Below are 15,225 nucleotides of genomic sequence, written 5' to 3' on the forward strand. Positions count from 1 at the left end.
TTAGCGATCAGTAGAAGAAACAGAACAAAACTCCCTACGGTGATCATTGAAATCACTAAAAAATCCAAAAAGGCCTTTCTATCATCTTGTATCTAAGCCATGATGGTAAGAAGACAATCAAAGATAGAATCATCCATGTCTGGATTCCGGTAGATTGAATACAAATAAGAGTTGTTATATCTACCCAAAACTTTTATTACCTGAATCTCATGACATCCACATTCATACCAAGACTTACGTGAAACAGGGTACTCAGTCCTAATATACACTGCCATTCCCCTTACTCTATGAATGGCATCCCATTTCAAAATTATTGGCTTCTTAAATCCAGTAATAAGAAGCTCAGATGAGGGCCTCATTTGAGAAACCAAAGTTTCTGAGTTATCATTCTGTCTGGACACAACTGTAAGGTCTTGAATATTAGCATGCAGACAACGAATATTGCAATACAGCAGATGACACTAGCAAAGTCTAGGATGTACTGGCCGCAGATTTTGCTCGCTGTCTCCAGACAGGATAAGAATTAAAAGAATAAAGATTCATTGTACAGTACTTGGAAATGTACTTAAGAATAATGATAAAAAAATATGTACAAAAATATATCTAAAGTGACTGATACAACCCATAGAGATAGAAAGTTAGATAAAATTGGTTAACATGGATGAGCCAATACGCCAAGCAAGACTAAGTACCCTCTCGGTAGCCACTTCAACTAGAGTTATCAAGAAAAAACTGAAAATCATATCTTCCTTGAATCTCCCTAGCTACAATGATTTAGATATAAATTATCAAAAGTAAGGCAAAATAATAAAACAGCCAATTAAGGACACCAGAATAACACCTGTACTATTTGGCAGCTGAAAACAAAGAGGTTACTTAATGTGCTGGTAAAGGAAGTAGGGCTTCCCTGCCACCTACCAACACCTCATTATAGTTTTAACTGGTGAGTTCCGGCTACACTAAAAACACACAGTACTTGTATTGAAGAACAAAAGTTTGTTTAAATGTAGGAACAAACAATGACTCCTATTTCCCAAAGAAAGCCAAGCCCATATGAGATAATCTACAGCAACTTTCAAAGGTACTTTATAAATAAACAGTCAAATTAGCTTAAACTGTCAACTTTGGTTAAAAACATTTTTCTTTCCATCAAGGATCCAAGTTTACGATGAATTTCACTTCCTTCTTGTGATGCATGTGTTACCTGTGGCAGGATTTTTCACATACAAGCACTATAGTCCAACATCTGTAAAAGAAAATAGTGATTTTCAGCATGTATTTACCTATTGCATATGAAGTGAAATAATGCCATAGCATTCCTCAACAACATTTCTAAAATAATACACTCACATTGCCAGTCACTTTGTGATAATGAAAACTGAACTTTAATAAATTGCAACTCAAAATTGTAAAATACAAAACTGAAGATTTTGAATTTTGACTAAACAAAAAGTTTCACTTAACCTGTTTAACTGTAACTGCTGATTTACATGTTCTACTCTCATTAGTTAAAATCTTTCTTTTATAATCTCCTCATTATTCTTAATATGATTTATAACTTTCACAACACAAATTAATTACTTTACACTTGCCTAATTTATATAAGCAGAAATTTGCAAATACTTAAAGATGCACAAAGCATAATTGTCTAACTGCTTTCCTAAGCACTTCTGGTAGTAAAACTAGGCCTTTCAGGGATTTCTAGTGTTTCGTACATAACTGCAATCTTACTTTCCTGAAACATTTGATCAGTTTTTTCAACACTTCTAATTCATAAACTCTAACTTTTACAAAATAATTCACCTCATCAGTCTTTGTTAGAGTTTGGTTGCGGCAATTACCCTTTAAATACAGTACTTTAATAATTGAACTAATTAGAGGGTAATTACCACTGGTCTTTGGACCTCTGCTGGAAATCCCTGTTTGCCTACAAGCTTGGCAATTATAAAAAGAGAGTTTGCTTTTGTATAGTCATTATGATCCTCTGTTTTGTTGCTGCCCGGGGTTTTAGTTAACCAGTTGTCTTATTTTTCAAAAGTTTTTGGGTGCATGTTTACCTTGATTTTCAAGAATTGTTGTAGAGTATGTTTATCTTAAACTTTTTACTTTTTTATATAATTTATTTTAATATGACCTACTTAGAGCTAAGTTTATTTAAATTTTAAGACATTGAATATTGGTGTAGATTTACCTAATTTCTTGATCAGCAAAGTCTAATTTCAGTACAGTAATCCACACAATTGTTAACATAAAATATCTTCCGTATGTCATATCTTCGCTAACAAGACCACTTTTCAGTGGCTTAGCTTATTGCTTTTAATTTGTTTTGGAACTTCCAGGTGTTTTCTACTAAGAATAAATATGACAAATTTGGAGATATGACAAATTCGGAGATAATTTGTATTTTTCCTAACCATACAAACCTTGGCTATTTACATAGGGTTTACTTTCGGCATAGCTGAAATGACGAGCCATTAGAACTTTAACGAGGGTTAATTACCCCCGCGCTAGTTAGCAAGGGGGTAGGGGAGTGGTAGCTAGCTACCCCTCCCCCCTCACACACCGGTGAACTGCTTCACTTCACCTAGAGGTAGGACTTGTCTTGGGGGACAGGGCTGGCGGGCAAATATGTGTAAATAGCTAAGGTTTGTATAGTTAGGAAAAATACAAATTATCTCCGAATTTGTCATTTGTTCCATAACCGAAATACAAACCACGCTATTTACATAGAGTGACTTACCCTTAGGTAGGGTGGAAAGTCCCCAGCCTTACTGGCCTTGGCTTACCCAGGGACTCAGAATCCGAGTGAGCAGCACTCGAGAAAAAGAGTCCCTGCACCTTGCAAATTTCTTGCTACGCAAGAAACGTGCAGCCTACATAAGCTTGTGTGTGGAGGGAAGAAGTGTGACTTGTCCTAGGAAGTCGACCTGAAGTCCTTTAGTTGGAATTCTTGGCTAGGACGTTCCCAATACCACCTCGTCAGGGTATGGGGGACGCGACAATATTAACTTAATACTAGGAACACAAGGAAGCATGGTTTACCTGCAGAGGTTTGAGGTCAGCTATGCAGAGAACCCAGGATGCTGCTTTCCCCAAGAGAGGGGAGGATGAAGAAAGAAGTAAGGGCCAGACATACTTCTTTCATTCATGCAATCTAAAACCGGGTAACAATGCCCTCAACCTTCTGCTACCTGTCCATTAAGGAGCCTGAGGTTAGACCAGCTGTTGTGTAGCCACCACAGGGCCGATAGAAAACATATCGAGGCTCCTGTGGGTCACGTCCTGCAGGTAGTGGGCTGTGAAGGTCGTTTGACGCTTCCAGGCTCCGGCTTGTAGCACCTGCGTCACGAGTAGTTCCTCTTGAAGGCCAGGGACGTTGCGATGCCTCTGACATCGTGTCCTCTAAGGCGACGTGACGGAGGAGGGTCTGGATTCAGGGCGTGATGGATGACCCTTTGAATCCAGGCTGAAAAGGCTTTCTTGATGACCCTCCTCTCTGTCCTCCCTGTGCTCCTAAACAGGGCTTGCACGTGAGGACGAACTGCAGCTGTTCTTTAAGATAACACCTTCGACTCCTTACTGGGCATAGTAGGAGAAGGTCTGGGTCATCTGTTACAGAACGGAGACTCAAAATCCTGAAGGAGTCAAACCGAAGGTCCGGGACTCTAAGATTTTGAGTCTAGTAACCAACTCAGGGACGAACCTGAACGTTACCTCCACCTATCCTCTTGAATGGGCGACGTCGTACGAGAGACCATGAAGTTCACAGACACGCTTGGCCGAGGCCAGAGCGAGCAGGAGCACCGTCTTCCAAGAAAGGTGACGATCAGAAGCCTTGCGTAATGGTTCGCAGGGAGATCTCTTAAGAGCCCTAAGAGCCCGAACCATGTTCCATAGAGGAGGTCTCACTTCCGACTGAGGGCAGGTAAGTTCGTAGTTTCGTATGAGCGAAGAAAGATCCAGCGAGGAGGAAATGTCTATTCCTTTCAGCCTGAAGGCCAGGCTTAAGGCTGAGCGATAGGCTTCCACCGTCGAGAGCGAAAGGCGCATTTCCTCCCGCCGATATACAATAACTCCACTATTGCTAGAATAGTGGCATCAAGGGGAGAGGTACCTCTCCCACGACACCAACCACAGAAGACTCTTCACTTCGCCTGGTAGACCCCTGCGGATGACTTTCGCAGGTGTCGAGACATCCGCTCCGCAACTTGTTGCGGAACGCCTCTCTCTGTGAGGAGATGCTGGATGGTCTCCAGGCGTGAAGCCGAAGCGATGCTATGGCTTGTGGTAGATGTTGCAGTGTGGTTGTTTGAGTAGCTTGTGTCGTGGGGGAAGCTATCTCAGGAGTTCCGTCAGGATATGCAGAAGTTCTGGAACCACTCTGCATGATGCCGCAGAGGAGCTATCAGTCATCGACAGGTTGACCGATAGTCTGGTCTTGTTGAATTGAATTGAATATGGGATTTAGGCATTAAGCCAAGCACTGGGGCATCAAAGGCCATTCAGCGCTATACAACGAAAATCATTCAATCATATCTGTACACTCACACCATTTAGTATCATTTTAACCTTTAATACAAAACGTAACACTTTCATACAATAAAATCTAGATGTGAAATAAATAGGGATTAAAAGGGTAAAATAAATAAATTAATAAAATCAATTATAGCTCGTAATATAACCCAATACTTTGTATAAATTTTCTCAAGTTCAGGGTATTACAGTTTTCCCCCAGTATATCTCTTAACGGTTTGTCCTGGAGTAAATGTGTCCTCCTCTGGAGATTAAAAACAGGACAATCGACTAAAATATGTTTAACATCCATTGTCACTTGACAGGTATTACAAAGAGGGGCCTGTCTCCCTTCCCCACTCTTCATTAAATAATTGTGCGTTGCATGTGTATGGCCAATACGCAGCCTAGTTAAAATAATGGTATCCCTTCTACTTGTAGAATTACAAGATGACCATTTATCCACCAATGGGTGGATTTGTTTCAATTTTGTATTGGTGGTCAGTTCAGACCATCGAGCTTGCCACTTATTTTTACAGTAAAGATGAATCTCACTTTTAAGATCTTTGTAAGGAATACTCAAGGGGGATGGATTACTTAGCCCTGAAGCTTCCTTTGCTGCCTTATCTACTTGTTCATTCCCATCCACCCCAACATGGGCAGGGACCCAACAGAAGTGAACACTGATACTCTTCCTAGATTGCAGAAGTACTAACCAGTCCTGCACCTCTTGTACTAGATGATGGCCTGGCATAATTTGTTTTAATGAGAGTAAAACACTATTGGAATCCGTAAAAATTGTATAAAAACTATTTTGGTTGCCATTTTTAAAAATATGTTGGACTGCGAGAATTATTGCGTACAGCTCAGCAGTAAAAATTGAACAAGAGTATGGGAGTTTCCTTCTAATAACAATATCCCCCACCACAGCTGCACTTCCAACTCCTGCAGCCGATTTGGAGCCATCTGTAAAAACATGTTTCCCATGATGTTGAGCAGCATGATTTAAAAACTCACTTTTCATAACCCTACTAGGTAAGATATTTTTCCCTCCTGCCGTAAAACATACTTTAACAGGTGGATTACACCAAGGAGGAGACTTGGGATATCCTACCTCTGCTATCTGTGCTGTTAACAAGCCTACTTCTCTAGCATCATTTTTCAGCTGTACTTCCAAAGGCTTAGGCACTCTAGATCTGTTAGGAGCCCGATCTAAAGGCGCCCTAACATATTTACAGTTAGGATTGTTTCTCACAGCAAGGGACCTAGCTAAAAACCTCAAACTCAACTCCTCTCTGCGAATGGAAAGGGGAGGTATGCCAGAATCAACATAGAGACTGTCAATGGGAGATGTTCTGTAAGCACCTGTGCAGATGCGAAGCCCAGCATTGTGAACAATATCAAGTTTTCCAAGTAAAGTCTTTGTAGCTGACCCATATATTTGGCATGCATAGTCTAACTTGCTCAGACACAAAGATGTATAAATTCTAAGCAAAGTTGTTCTATCAGCACCCCAATCAAAATGCGATATCACTTTCAGAATGTTCAGTGACTTCTTAACCCTGATAGATAGGTCATTTATATGGGGACCAAATGTCATTTTCTTGTCGAAAATGACTCCAAGAAACTTGACACTATCCTCATATGGCAAAATACAATCATTTAAGAAAAGGGTGGGGATCTCTTCCCTTTTACGAGTACGAGTAAAGCGAATGGCTTTGGTCTTCTGAGGAGAAAACATGAATCCGCGAGAATTTGCCCATGCGGAAGCAGCATTTATTGCAATTTGAAGATTTTGGCATGCTTGTAGTGCAGATGATCCACTACAATAAATTGCAAAGTCATCGACAAATAGTGATCCTTGTATGCCAGGAGGTATGTGACTAATGAGACTATTAATTGCAACAGCAAACAAGGTCACACTCAATACGCTGCCTTGGGGGACACCTTCTTCTTGCATGTAGGATGAAGATAGTTCTGACCCTACTCTCACTTTAATGGAGCGGTTTGATAAAAATTCTTCAATAAAAGAGAACATATGTCCTCCTATACCCCACGAGGCCAATTGCTTTAAAATACCACCCCTCCATGTGGTGTCATATGCCTTTTCGAGGTCAAAAAAGACACCCACCACCTGGTTTTGGTTAGAAAAAGCATTTGAAATTTCCCTTGATAACATCAGCAAAGGGTCTAGAGTACTTCGGTTCTTCCTAAAACCAAACTGTCTGTTAGATAAAAGATTTTTTGATTCTAGATACCACACAAGTCTGTTGTTGATCATTCTCTCAAATAGTTTGCATATGCAACTGGTCAAGGATATGGGCCTATAACTAGATGGCAGTTCTGGGTCTTTACCAGACTTGTGGCCTGGAATTACAATTGAAGTATGCCAGGAATCAGGAGATGTATGGGAAGCCCATAGACCATTAAAGGTTTCTAATAAAAATTCCTTGGTATCCACTGGAAGATGTGATATCATTTCATACCGGATGCCATCCTCACCTGGGGCAGTTAAAGAAGAGCTGGAGATAGCATTTTGCATCTCCTCCATACTAAAAGGCAGGTTAAAAGCTTCAGTATTTGAAGAAGCAGGAGGAACAACAGATGTTGATGCTCTAATTTGTTGAAATGCTGGGGAATAGTTGTCAGCACTTGATACATAAGCAAAGTGCTTAGCAAGAACCTCTGCTACATCTTTGGGGTCAGATATATATCTATTATTTTCCCTTAATATTGGTAGAGGCTTAGGGACAAATTTACCTTGAAGTTTTCTAATCTTGTCCCATATTTCCTTTGAAGGAGTTTTGGTATTAATATTAGATATATATTTCTTCCAAGATGCTCTCTTTGCTTTTTTAAAAATTCTTTTTTGTTTGGCACAGGCTCTGAGATATGCTATTCTATCTGCTAAATAGTTTGTCCTCAAGTATCTTCTGAAGCAAGTTCGGGTCACTTTTCTTGCGTTGGCACATTCTTTACTCCACCAAGGAACTACAGAGCGATGAGGTAAACCGCATGTTTTAGGTATAAACTTGCTAGCATTATCATCAATAATATTTTCAAGATGTTGATAGGCATGCACTGGAGATGTAAATTCATCATATTCTTTATCAGTGTGTGAACAGTTTTCATAAGCTGCCCAGTCTGCCTCATCTATCTTCCATTTTGGTGGACACTGAGAAGGAAGATTATGGACATAATTTAACATTATTGGCCAATGGTCACTGCCATGTAGGTGTTCATTTACTGACCAAAGGTAGTCCAATCGAATGGATGAGGAACAGATTGACAAATCAATGGCTGATGTAGAGTTGTGGACTACATCATACCTAGTTGGAGAACCATCATTCATTAGTATTACATCATTGTTGTCGATTAATTCTTCAACAAGATTACCCCATCTATCGCACACATTTTCACCCCATAAAGTATGCTTTGCATTAAAATCACCCATTAAAATAAAAGGGGCAGGAAGCTGATTGATCAAGTCTTGGAGGTCAGAAAGTCTAAGCCTTCTTGGATTACCAGCATGATCTAAGAGGAAAAGTTCTAAGGATGGTTCAATATATAGCGAGCATAAAGTAATTTTTTTCCCGATATGAGTTCTAACTGCACATGCCTGTAGTGGTGTATTGAGTGGGATTGTTTCAAATTTTACAGATTTGTGAATAATAAAACCTGTACCACCTTGAGCTCTTGCAGCTTGCAAAGGAGGGGATCTACAAAAATGATAATTGAGTCCGGGATTAAATGGTTTGTCACTGATCTTGGTTTCCTGTAGGCAAATTACCTTCGTGTCTGAGTCCCTGGTTAAAGTTTTTATTTGCTCAATGCTAGTACTTAGACCTCTGCAATTCCACTGGATGATAGACATTATCTTTTGTTATTATTTTTCTTTGTCTCATTTGTCTTTTGGGACTTTTCAGATGAAGCCATGTAAGGCCTGGAGATGGAAGGCTTTACTAGGCCACCACTCTTCTTTTCTTTCTTTCTAGGATCTTTATAAGAGTCAACCTTAGTATCATGAGCAGTAGGGCACTTACCTGACTTAGATGAAGGTGAGGATGATGGGGACCTTTTCCTCTTTGGAAGATCTTGTTTTCCAATCTCCATCAAATCAGGTAGAGATTCTGCCTGAGACAATACATTTAAGGTGGTGGAAGCCACATTGGCTTCCTTGGAGGATTGTGCTAGAACTTCAACAGTTCGAGCACTTAACCCAGAAGGCTGGGCTACTACCTCTAGGGGAGATGCTCCTATCGGTGACAATACTTTTGGTGTGTTGGACACCATATTGACCTCTTTGGAGGTTTGTGCTCTGGCTTTTATAGCCTGAGCACTTGACCCAGATGGCTGGGCTACTACCACTAAGGGAGATGCACCTGACGGGCCAGGTGCTGCCACTGGTCCCCCTGTGGTAGTAAGGGGTAGTGGATTATAATCTTTTGTTGGCATCTTAACCGCGCGAGCAAAATTAAGTTGCCGATTGAGTAAATGCTTTGCATAACCTACACTTATATGTTCAGCATTTGCTTTCAAGATTGCAGCTTCTTCATTCTTGTATTCTCTACATCTTTTATCATTTGGTTTATGATTATCTTTACAGTTTGCACAGGTTGTATCTCTGTTGCATTGGCCATGCTCTAACAAAGAACAGTTAATACAGATCTTCGTATTATTGCAGTACCGGGAAGGGTGACCGTACTTGAAACAATTAAAGCATTGTAAAGGCCTAGGTTTATATTCTCGAACACGTACTCTTTCATTCTCAATAATTATATGATCTGGTATAACAGGGGTTTCAAATGTTAAAACTACCATGCTTGTTTGAGGGATCTTACTTACTTTCCAAACATTAGCAGGGCACATGTCCAGAATTTCTGGTTCTGAGAATTCATATAGATCTTTATCAAAAACTACTCCTTTACCATAGCTGAAGCTCATATGTGGTTTAATATCCTTAATAGGATCAATTTCTGCAATCTTCATGCCACAAAGCATGTGAGCTTGAGTATCTGATTTTGCATTAATCAAAACAGATTGCTTACCGTATCTACTAATATCCTTACTTTTAATTAAACCAACTTTTTTTTGTATAAATTTACTAATCTTATAATAGTTATAATTATCTATCTTTCCAGATGCAATTATCCATGTTGGGGGCTTGGGGGTTCTTACTTCTGGAAGTCTATGCTCTATTTCTTTTTCCATCCATTCTTCTGGTTTATATATCTCTAGGTGTCTTGGTGCTTTATCACATAAAGCCCCAGAAATCAAACAATTGTCAATTTTTATGCTCTCTAAATTTTTATTTGCTTCTAAAGCAATCTCAAAACTTGAAAATGATACCCAAGCTTCCCAAAAGCCTTTACTACCATTAAGCTCCATTAAAATTTCTTTGATTGCTCCAAATCTACAGAAGGCTTCATGAATTATGTCATAGCTACAACCAATTGGTATGTTTTTTAAGTGGAGAATTTTCAGATTTTTTGTTGGATCTGGTAATGAGCCAGAACCAGAGGGTAAAGTATTACGGTTATTACAAGCATCATTTTCCACCAGTGCCGATAAATTGTCTTTAACAACACTGGTCAAAGAAGTATTGTTGGAGGAATCCTTTTTATTGCCGAGGTTGTCAACAGAGCTTTCCCTATTTAAAAAAGCAGAAGTCGTCAACGGTGTCTGGGGTTCGCCATTTGATCCAGGGGTACGGGGAATATTAAGTTTACTCATTAATTATTTTTTCAGGGGGAGGGAAGGGGTCATAATAACAATGGAAAAAAAAAACAATGGAAAAAAATATAGTTTAAGGGAGAGAAAAGATTAAGACTGTCTGAAATTCCAAAGAAGACACCGTTAGCCTTTCCTGGAATTAATTTCTCCACCAATGACACCTGTGAAAGCTGCTTACCAAATGTCCACTCCCTACCCTACCACAAAGGGATGGTACCACTATGATTAGAGTGGCTCAAGTGTATGCCAAACCCGCTTGATGGGACTGAGAGCATTTCAAGAATACAATCATCCCCACTCTAATCATAGTGGCAGGCAAACCGGACAGAATGCCGAGAGTCCTATCTCTATAAAATAGCCAACCCCTGGAATCCGAAGGCAAAATTTCCTAAGAGATAGTTCCGCGTGCCAGTATGGGAATACTGACACTCCTAGGTGTCCAAACATTTTCGGGCAGTTGGCAAGACCACCACAGCTCCCACAATTGATTTTGAAATAAAAACCGATCATGGATACAATGTCCCCTCTAAAAAACCTGGACAGTGAAATGTGTAAAAGAGTTTTGACAGCAAGGTTGGAGACAGCTGATAATTATGAAGGAGGAATAAGCAATAAGAGGTAATAGAAAAAGAATGAGAGAAATTTAGAGTCAAACTGAGGAAAAGAAATTCCCCAGTTCGAGAGCCCTCTTGCCCGTCACAAGCCTTCAGCACGGGAATGATATGCCGTGCTGAAGCCCAATGACTTCATCAAGGCATTCTCTCGTTAAGAGGGTCTGGTCTTGTTGAGCCCCCTTCTCAACAGACAGAACGGTGGGAAAACGTAAACTTCGATGTTGTCCCACCGTTGTAGGAAGGCATCTTGCCAGAGTGCCTTGGGGTCTGGGACTGGGAATAGTACAGCGGCAGCTTGAAATTCAAGGCTGTCGCAAACAGGTCCACAAGGTCAGGACTTGTTGGCTACCAGGGGGGGGGTCGAAGACCACTCGGTACTCTCTATCTGTGATGCCCTGCTCAGACTGTCGGAGAGCACATTCCTTTGCCCGGAATGAAGCGAGCCGATAGGGTATTGAGTGGACTTCAGTTCATCTCAGTATCTCTACTGCAAGATGAGAAAGCTGTTATGAAAAGGTACCTCCCTGCTTGTTGAAAAAAACCACCACCGTGGAGTTGTCGTTCACGGAGTGACTCGCCAGGGTCTGTTGGAAGTGGTGAAGGGCCAGAATACGGCCTTCATTCCTAGCAGATTGATGTGGAGGTACCCTTCTGGTTCTGACCATAGGCCTGATTCAGAATGTGCCCCCCCCCTTGTTTTGACGAGCCCGAGAACAGCATCAAATGCAGGGGAAAGACGAGAAGATTCATTCACTTGCAAAGGTTTCTGTAGGTCAACTGCCACTGCAGGTCCATTCGTTCCGCAGGTCCCAAGGGGACCAGAATGTCCGGGGAATCGTTGTCTTGATTCCACCGGGACTTGGGCCGCCAATGCTGGATCTCATCCTGAGGCGGCCGTTGGAACTAGCCTGGCCGAGGAGGAAAGGTGACCTAGGAGGCGTAACCAAGATTGGGCTGCAAGCTCCCCTCGTCTGAGGAAAGGTTCTGCGACTCTCCTCAGCCTTGCTATCCTGTCATCTGATGGGAAGGCTTGGAGATTGAAGTCTAATATCATACCTAGATATCCCAGCTGTTGAGATGGAAGCAGAGAAGACTTCTCGAGAATTACCATGATCCATAGATCTTGGCAAAGTCCCAGAAGCTTGTCTCGGTGTCGAAGAAGGATCGATTCCGAGATTAGCCAGTCATCCCAGAAAAAGGAGACGGATGCCGCTCCTGTGTGGCCATGAAGATAACGGGGTGAACATTCTGGTGGACACCTGCAGTGCTGTGGAGAGATTGAAACACAGCACCTTGAACTGGTATATCTTGTTGTCTAGGCTGATTGATTGATTTAAAGTTTTCAGGCATCCTGATATCTAAGGTCATTGACGCCGGTAACATTTAATTTATGTATACAAAAATAAAAAATAAAATAAAATAAAAAATAAAAGAGTATTCAATTAAAATCATAAAAGTTGAATGTCATAAAAGTTAAATATTTTTCAGAAGACCTGCTTCTGAAATAAATCTAAAAATGCCACTTGCATGGTAGGACACATCATTTCCAAGAATCTTGGCAAGGATGAACCTGCCACCCTCACCTCGAGCCTCGAGCAAATATCTATTCCTTAAGTTGTTATAATTGGGGCATTCGGTCAACAAATGCCTTACTGTTAGAGGTACTAAACAGTCGTCACAATACGGTTGGTGTTGGCCCTTCAGCAGAAACTCGTGTGTCAACCGAGTGTGACCAATACGGAGACGACAAAGAGACGTCTCCCATTTTCGGGGCATCATATTATACCTCCAAGGAGATATGTCATTTGTTACCTCTCGCATTTTATTGCCATCTAGGCTATCCCATTGCTTTTGCCATTTTTTGCAAACCAATTTCTTGATGTCAGGTAAGAAATCATTACAGGGAATGGGATACCTTCTTGGCTGGAACCCAACAAAATTGAACTGTTATACCTCTCCGTCCAATAATAAGAAGCCATTCTAAAATCTTTAAAACTAGAGGGTTATTAGAATTAAAAACTTCTATAGCTTGAAGGACACTCCTTGCATCACTAAAAATTGTAAAATTACCCTCCTTCTCCAACGCTATTTTCTCAATAGCGGTTAATATGCCATACAGTTCGGCAGTAAATATGGAAGCGGTCAGAGGAAGTGCACCTCTGCAGTTAAAACCATTACTATGTACTCCAAATCCAACGCCAGCATCAGATTTGGAGCCATCAGTATAGATAAAAGTTGATCCTCTATGTTCTTTAACATGTTCATTAAAAAGAGACCTGGCTTCTAGGTCTGACATATTCTTCTTACCTCCAATAAAATATTTACAAAAAGATATCTCTGGTAACTTCCATGGAGGCGTTGATGATACCTTGAATGGAAGTACCTTATTTCTAATTATATCCAGACTATCTAATAATCGTTTCACTCGAAAGCCATAAGGTTGAGGAGATTTTGGGTGGAACTCAAAGTATGATGCGTGTCTTACAAGGCTTGCAGTCTGAAAGGCTAGAGAGTTAGGGAGTCTTTGCAATCTAAACCAATACCGAATAATTGAAGACATTCGGTAAAGGTCTAGAGGTAACTCTCCAGCATCAACAATGAGACTTGGGATAGGTGAGGTTTTAAAAGCTCCAGTAGACAATCTAATACCAGCATGATGTATCGAGTCTAATATTTTTAACCGGCTTGGGGTGGCTGAAGAATATATTTCAAAACCATAACTAATTTTGGAAAAAATCAAGGACTTGTATAATTTTAAAATAGTATTGCGGTCTGCCCCCCCGGGATGTATGGGACAATACTTTTAAGATATTCAGAGCTTCAACACATTTAGCTTTTAACGCTTTTAAGTGAGAAACCCATGTAAGCCTACAATCAAATATCAAACCTAAAAATTTAGCTTCTCTTGCACATGGTATCCGTTGACCTTTAATGAATACATCCGGGTCTGGATGTACTCCCCGGATACGACAAAAATGGACAATGGTAGTTTTACTTGTCGAGAACTTAAATCCATTCATGTCAGCCCACTGGATAATTTTATCAATAGACAGTTGGATTTTTCTCTCAACCATTGCCATTCTAGTGCCAGCAAATGATATGGAGAGATCATCCACAAATAATGTTGAGAGAACATCCTGGGGAATGGCTGAGGATATCCCATTAATTGCTAGTGCAAAAAGGGTTACACACAGCACACTACCCTGAGGAACTCCTTCTTCCTGGCACTTACTCTCTGATAGAGCTTCCCCCACTTTCACTTGAAAAATTCTACGTGAAAGAAATGCCTGAATAAATAGTGGCAGCTCTCCTCTCAATCCCAATTCATGAATGGTTTTAAGTATACCATATCTCCATGTGGTATCATATGCCTTTTCAAGGTCAAAAAATACTGTCACATGGTGCTGCCTGGAAGCAAAGGCTTCACAAATAGAAGACTCAAGTCGTATTAACACATCAGTTGTTGAGTGCATTTTTCTGAATCCACATTGAATCGGTGATAAAATACCCTTCTTTTCAAGGTACCACATCAGTCTTGCATTGACCATCTTCTCCATGATTTTACATAAACACGAAGTCAATGCAATAGGTCGATAGCTTGCTGCTAAAAACTTGTCCTTACCAGGTTTTAAAAAGGCTAAAATAATGGCTAGTTCCCAAACACTTGGGTAACTATGATCATGCCATATTCTATTAATAATACTTAAAATAAATAACTTTGTATTAAAATGTACATGTTTAACCATTGCATATGGAATTCCATCGGGTCCAGGAGCTGTATCGTTGCAAGTAGCGAGTGCGGAATCAAGTTCTCTTTCAGTAAAAGGAGAATTATACGATTCTTCCCTTCCTGTTGCAAAATTTAAAATTTTCTTTTCTTCAATGCTCCTGTACTGGTGACCAGGAGCTGCTACACTCTTGCACGATACATTTGAAAAATGGTCAGCCAGGGCATTACTAACTTCATTTCCTTCAGTCACAAACTGACCATTCACTTTCAACACTGGTGTGGGTTCGGGGTAAATTTGCCTGCAATTTTTTTTATTTTCCTCCATACAGAAGATGGTGGTGTTCTACTATTAATGGAGGAAACAAAAGCCACCCAAGATTGGCGTCTAGTTTCTTTCATGGCACGACGGAACTGTGCTCTACACTTTTTGTATGATATCAAATTTTCATCAGTACGGCGTCTACGCAATCTAGTCAGGGATTTTCTGGTGGCTCTGTGCAAGGCTGTTAATTCTGAGGACCACCACGGGACTGGTCGTCTTTTGAATAGTCCTGTGGTTTTGGGAATCGAATTGATTCCTGCTGTATGAAGAGTTCCATTCAGTAGGTCTATGGCATCATCAATACTTTCAAACTG

At 40.5% G+C, this 15,225-nt stretch overlaps 1 long non-coding RNA gene across 1 annotated transcript in view; it reads right to left on the reverse strand.

Annotated features, from left to right (window-relative positions):
* Nucleotides 1-375: 375 nt before the first annotated feature.
* Nucleotides 376-15,225, reverse strand: part of LOC137644882 (uncharacterized) — a 74,743-nt gene continuing 59,893 nt past the window's right edge. Inside the window, exon 3 of the long non-coding RNA XR_011045226.1 lies at nucleotides 376-1,246. This is a non-coding gene — a long non-coding RNA (uncharacterized lncRNA). The remainder of the gene's footprint in view (nucleotides 1,247-15,225) is intronic.

The sequence above is a fragment of the Palaemon carinicauda genome, chromosome 1 (genome assembly GCF_036898095.1).
Source record: "Palaemon carinicauda isolate YSFRI2023 chromosome 1, ASM3689809v2, whole genome shotgun sequence".
NCBI lineage: Eukaryota > Metazoa > Arthropoda > Malacostraca > Decapoda > Palaemonidae > Palaemon > Palaemon carinicauda.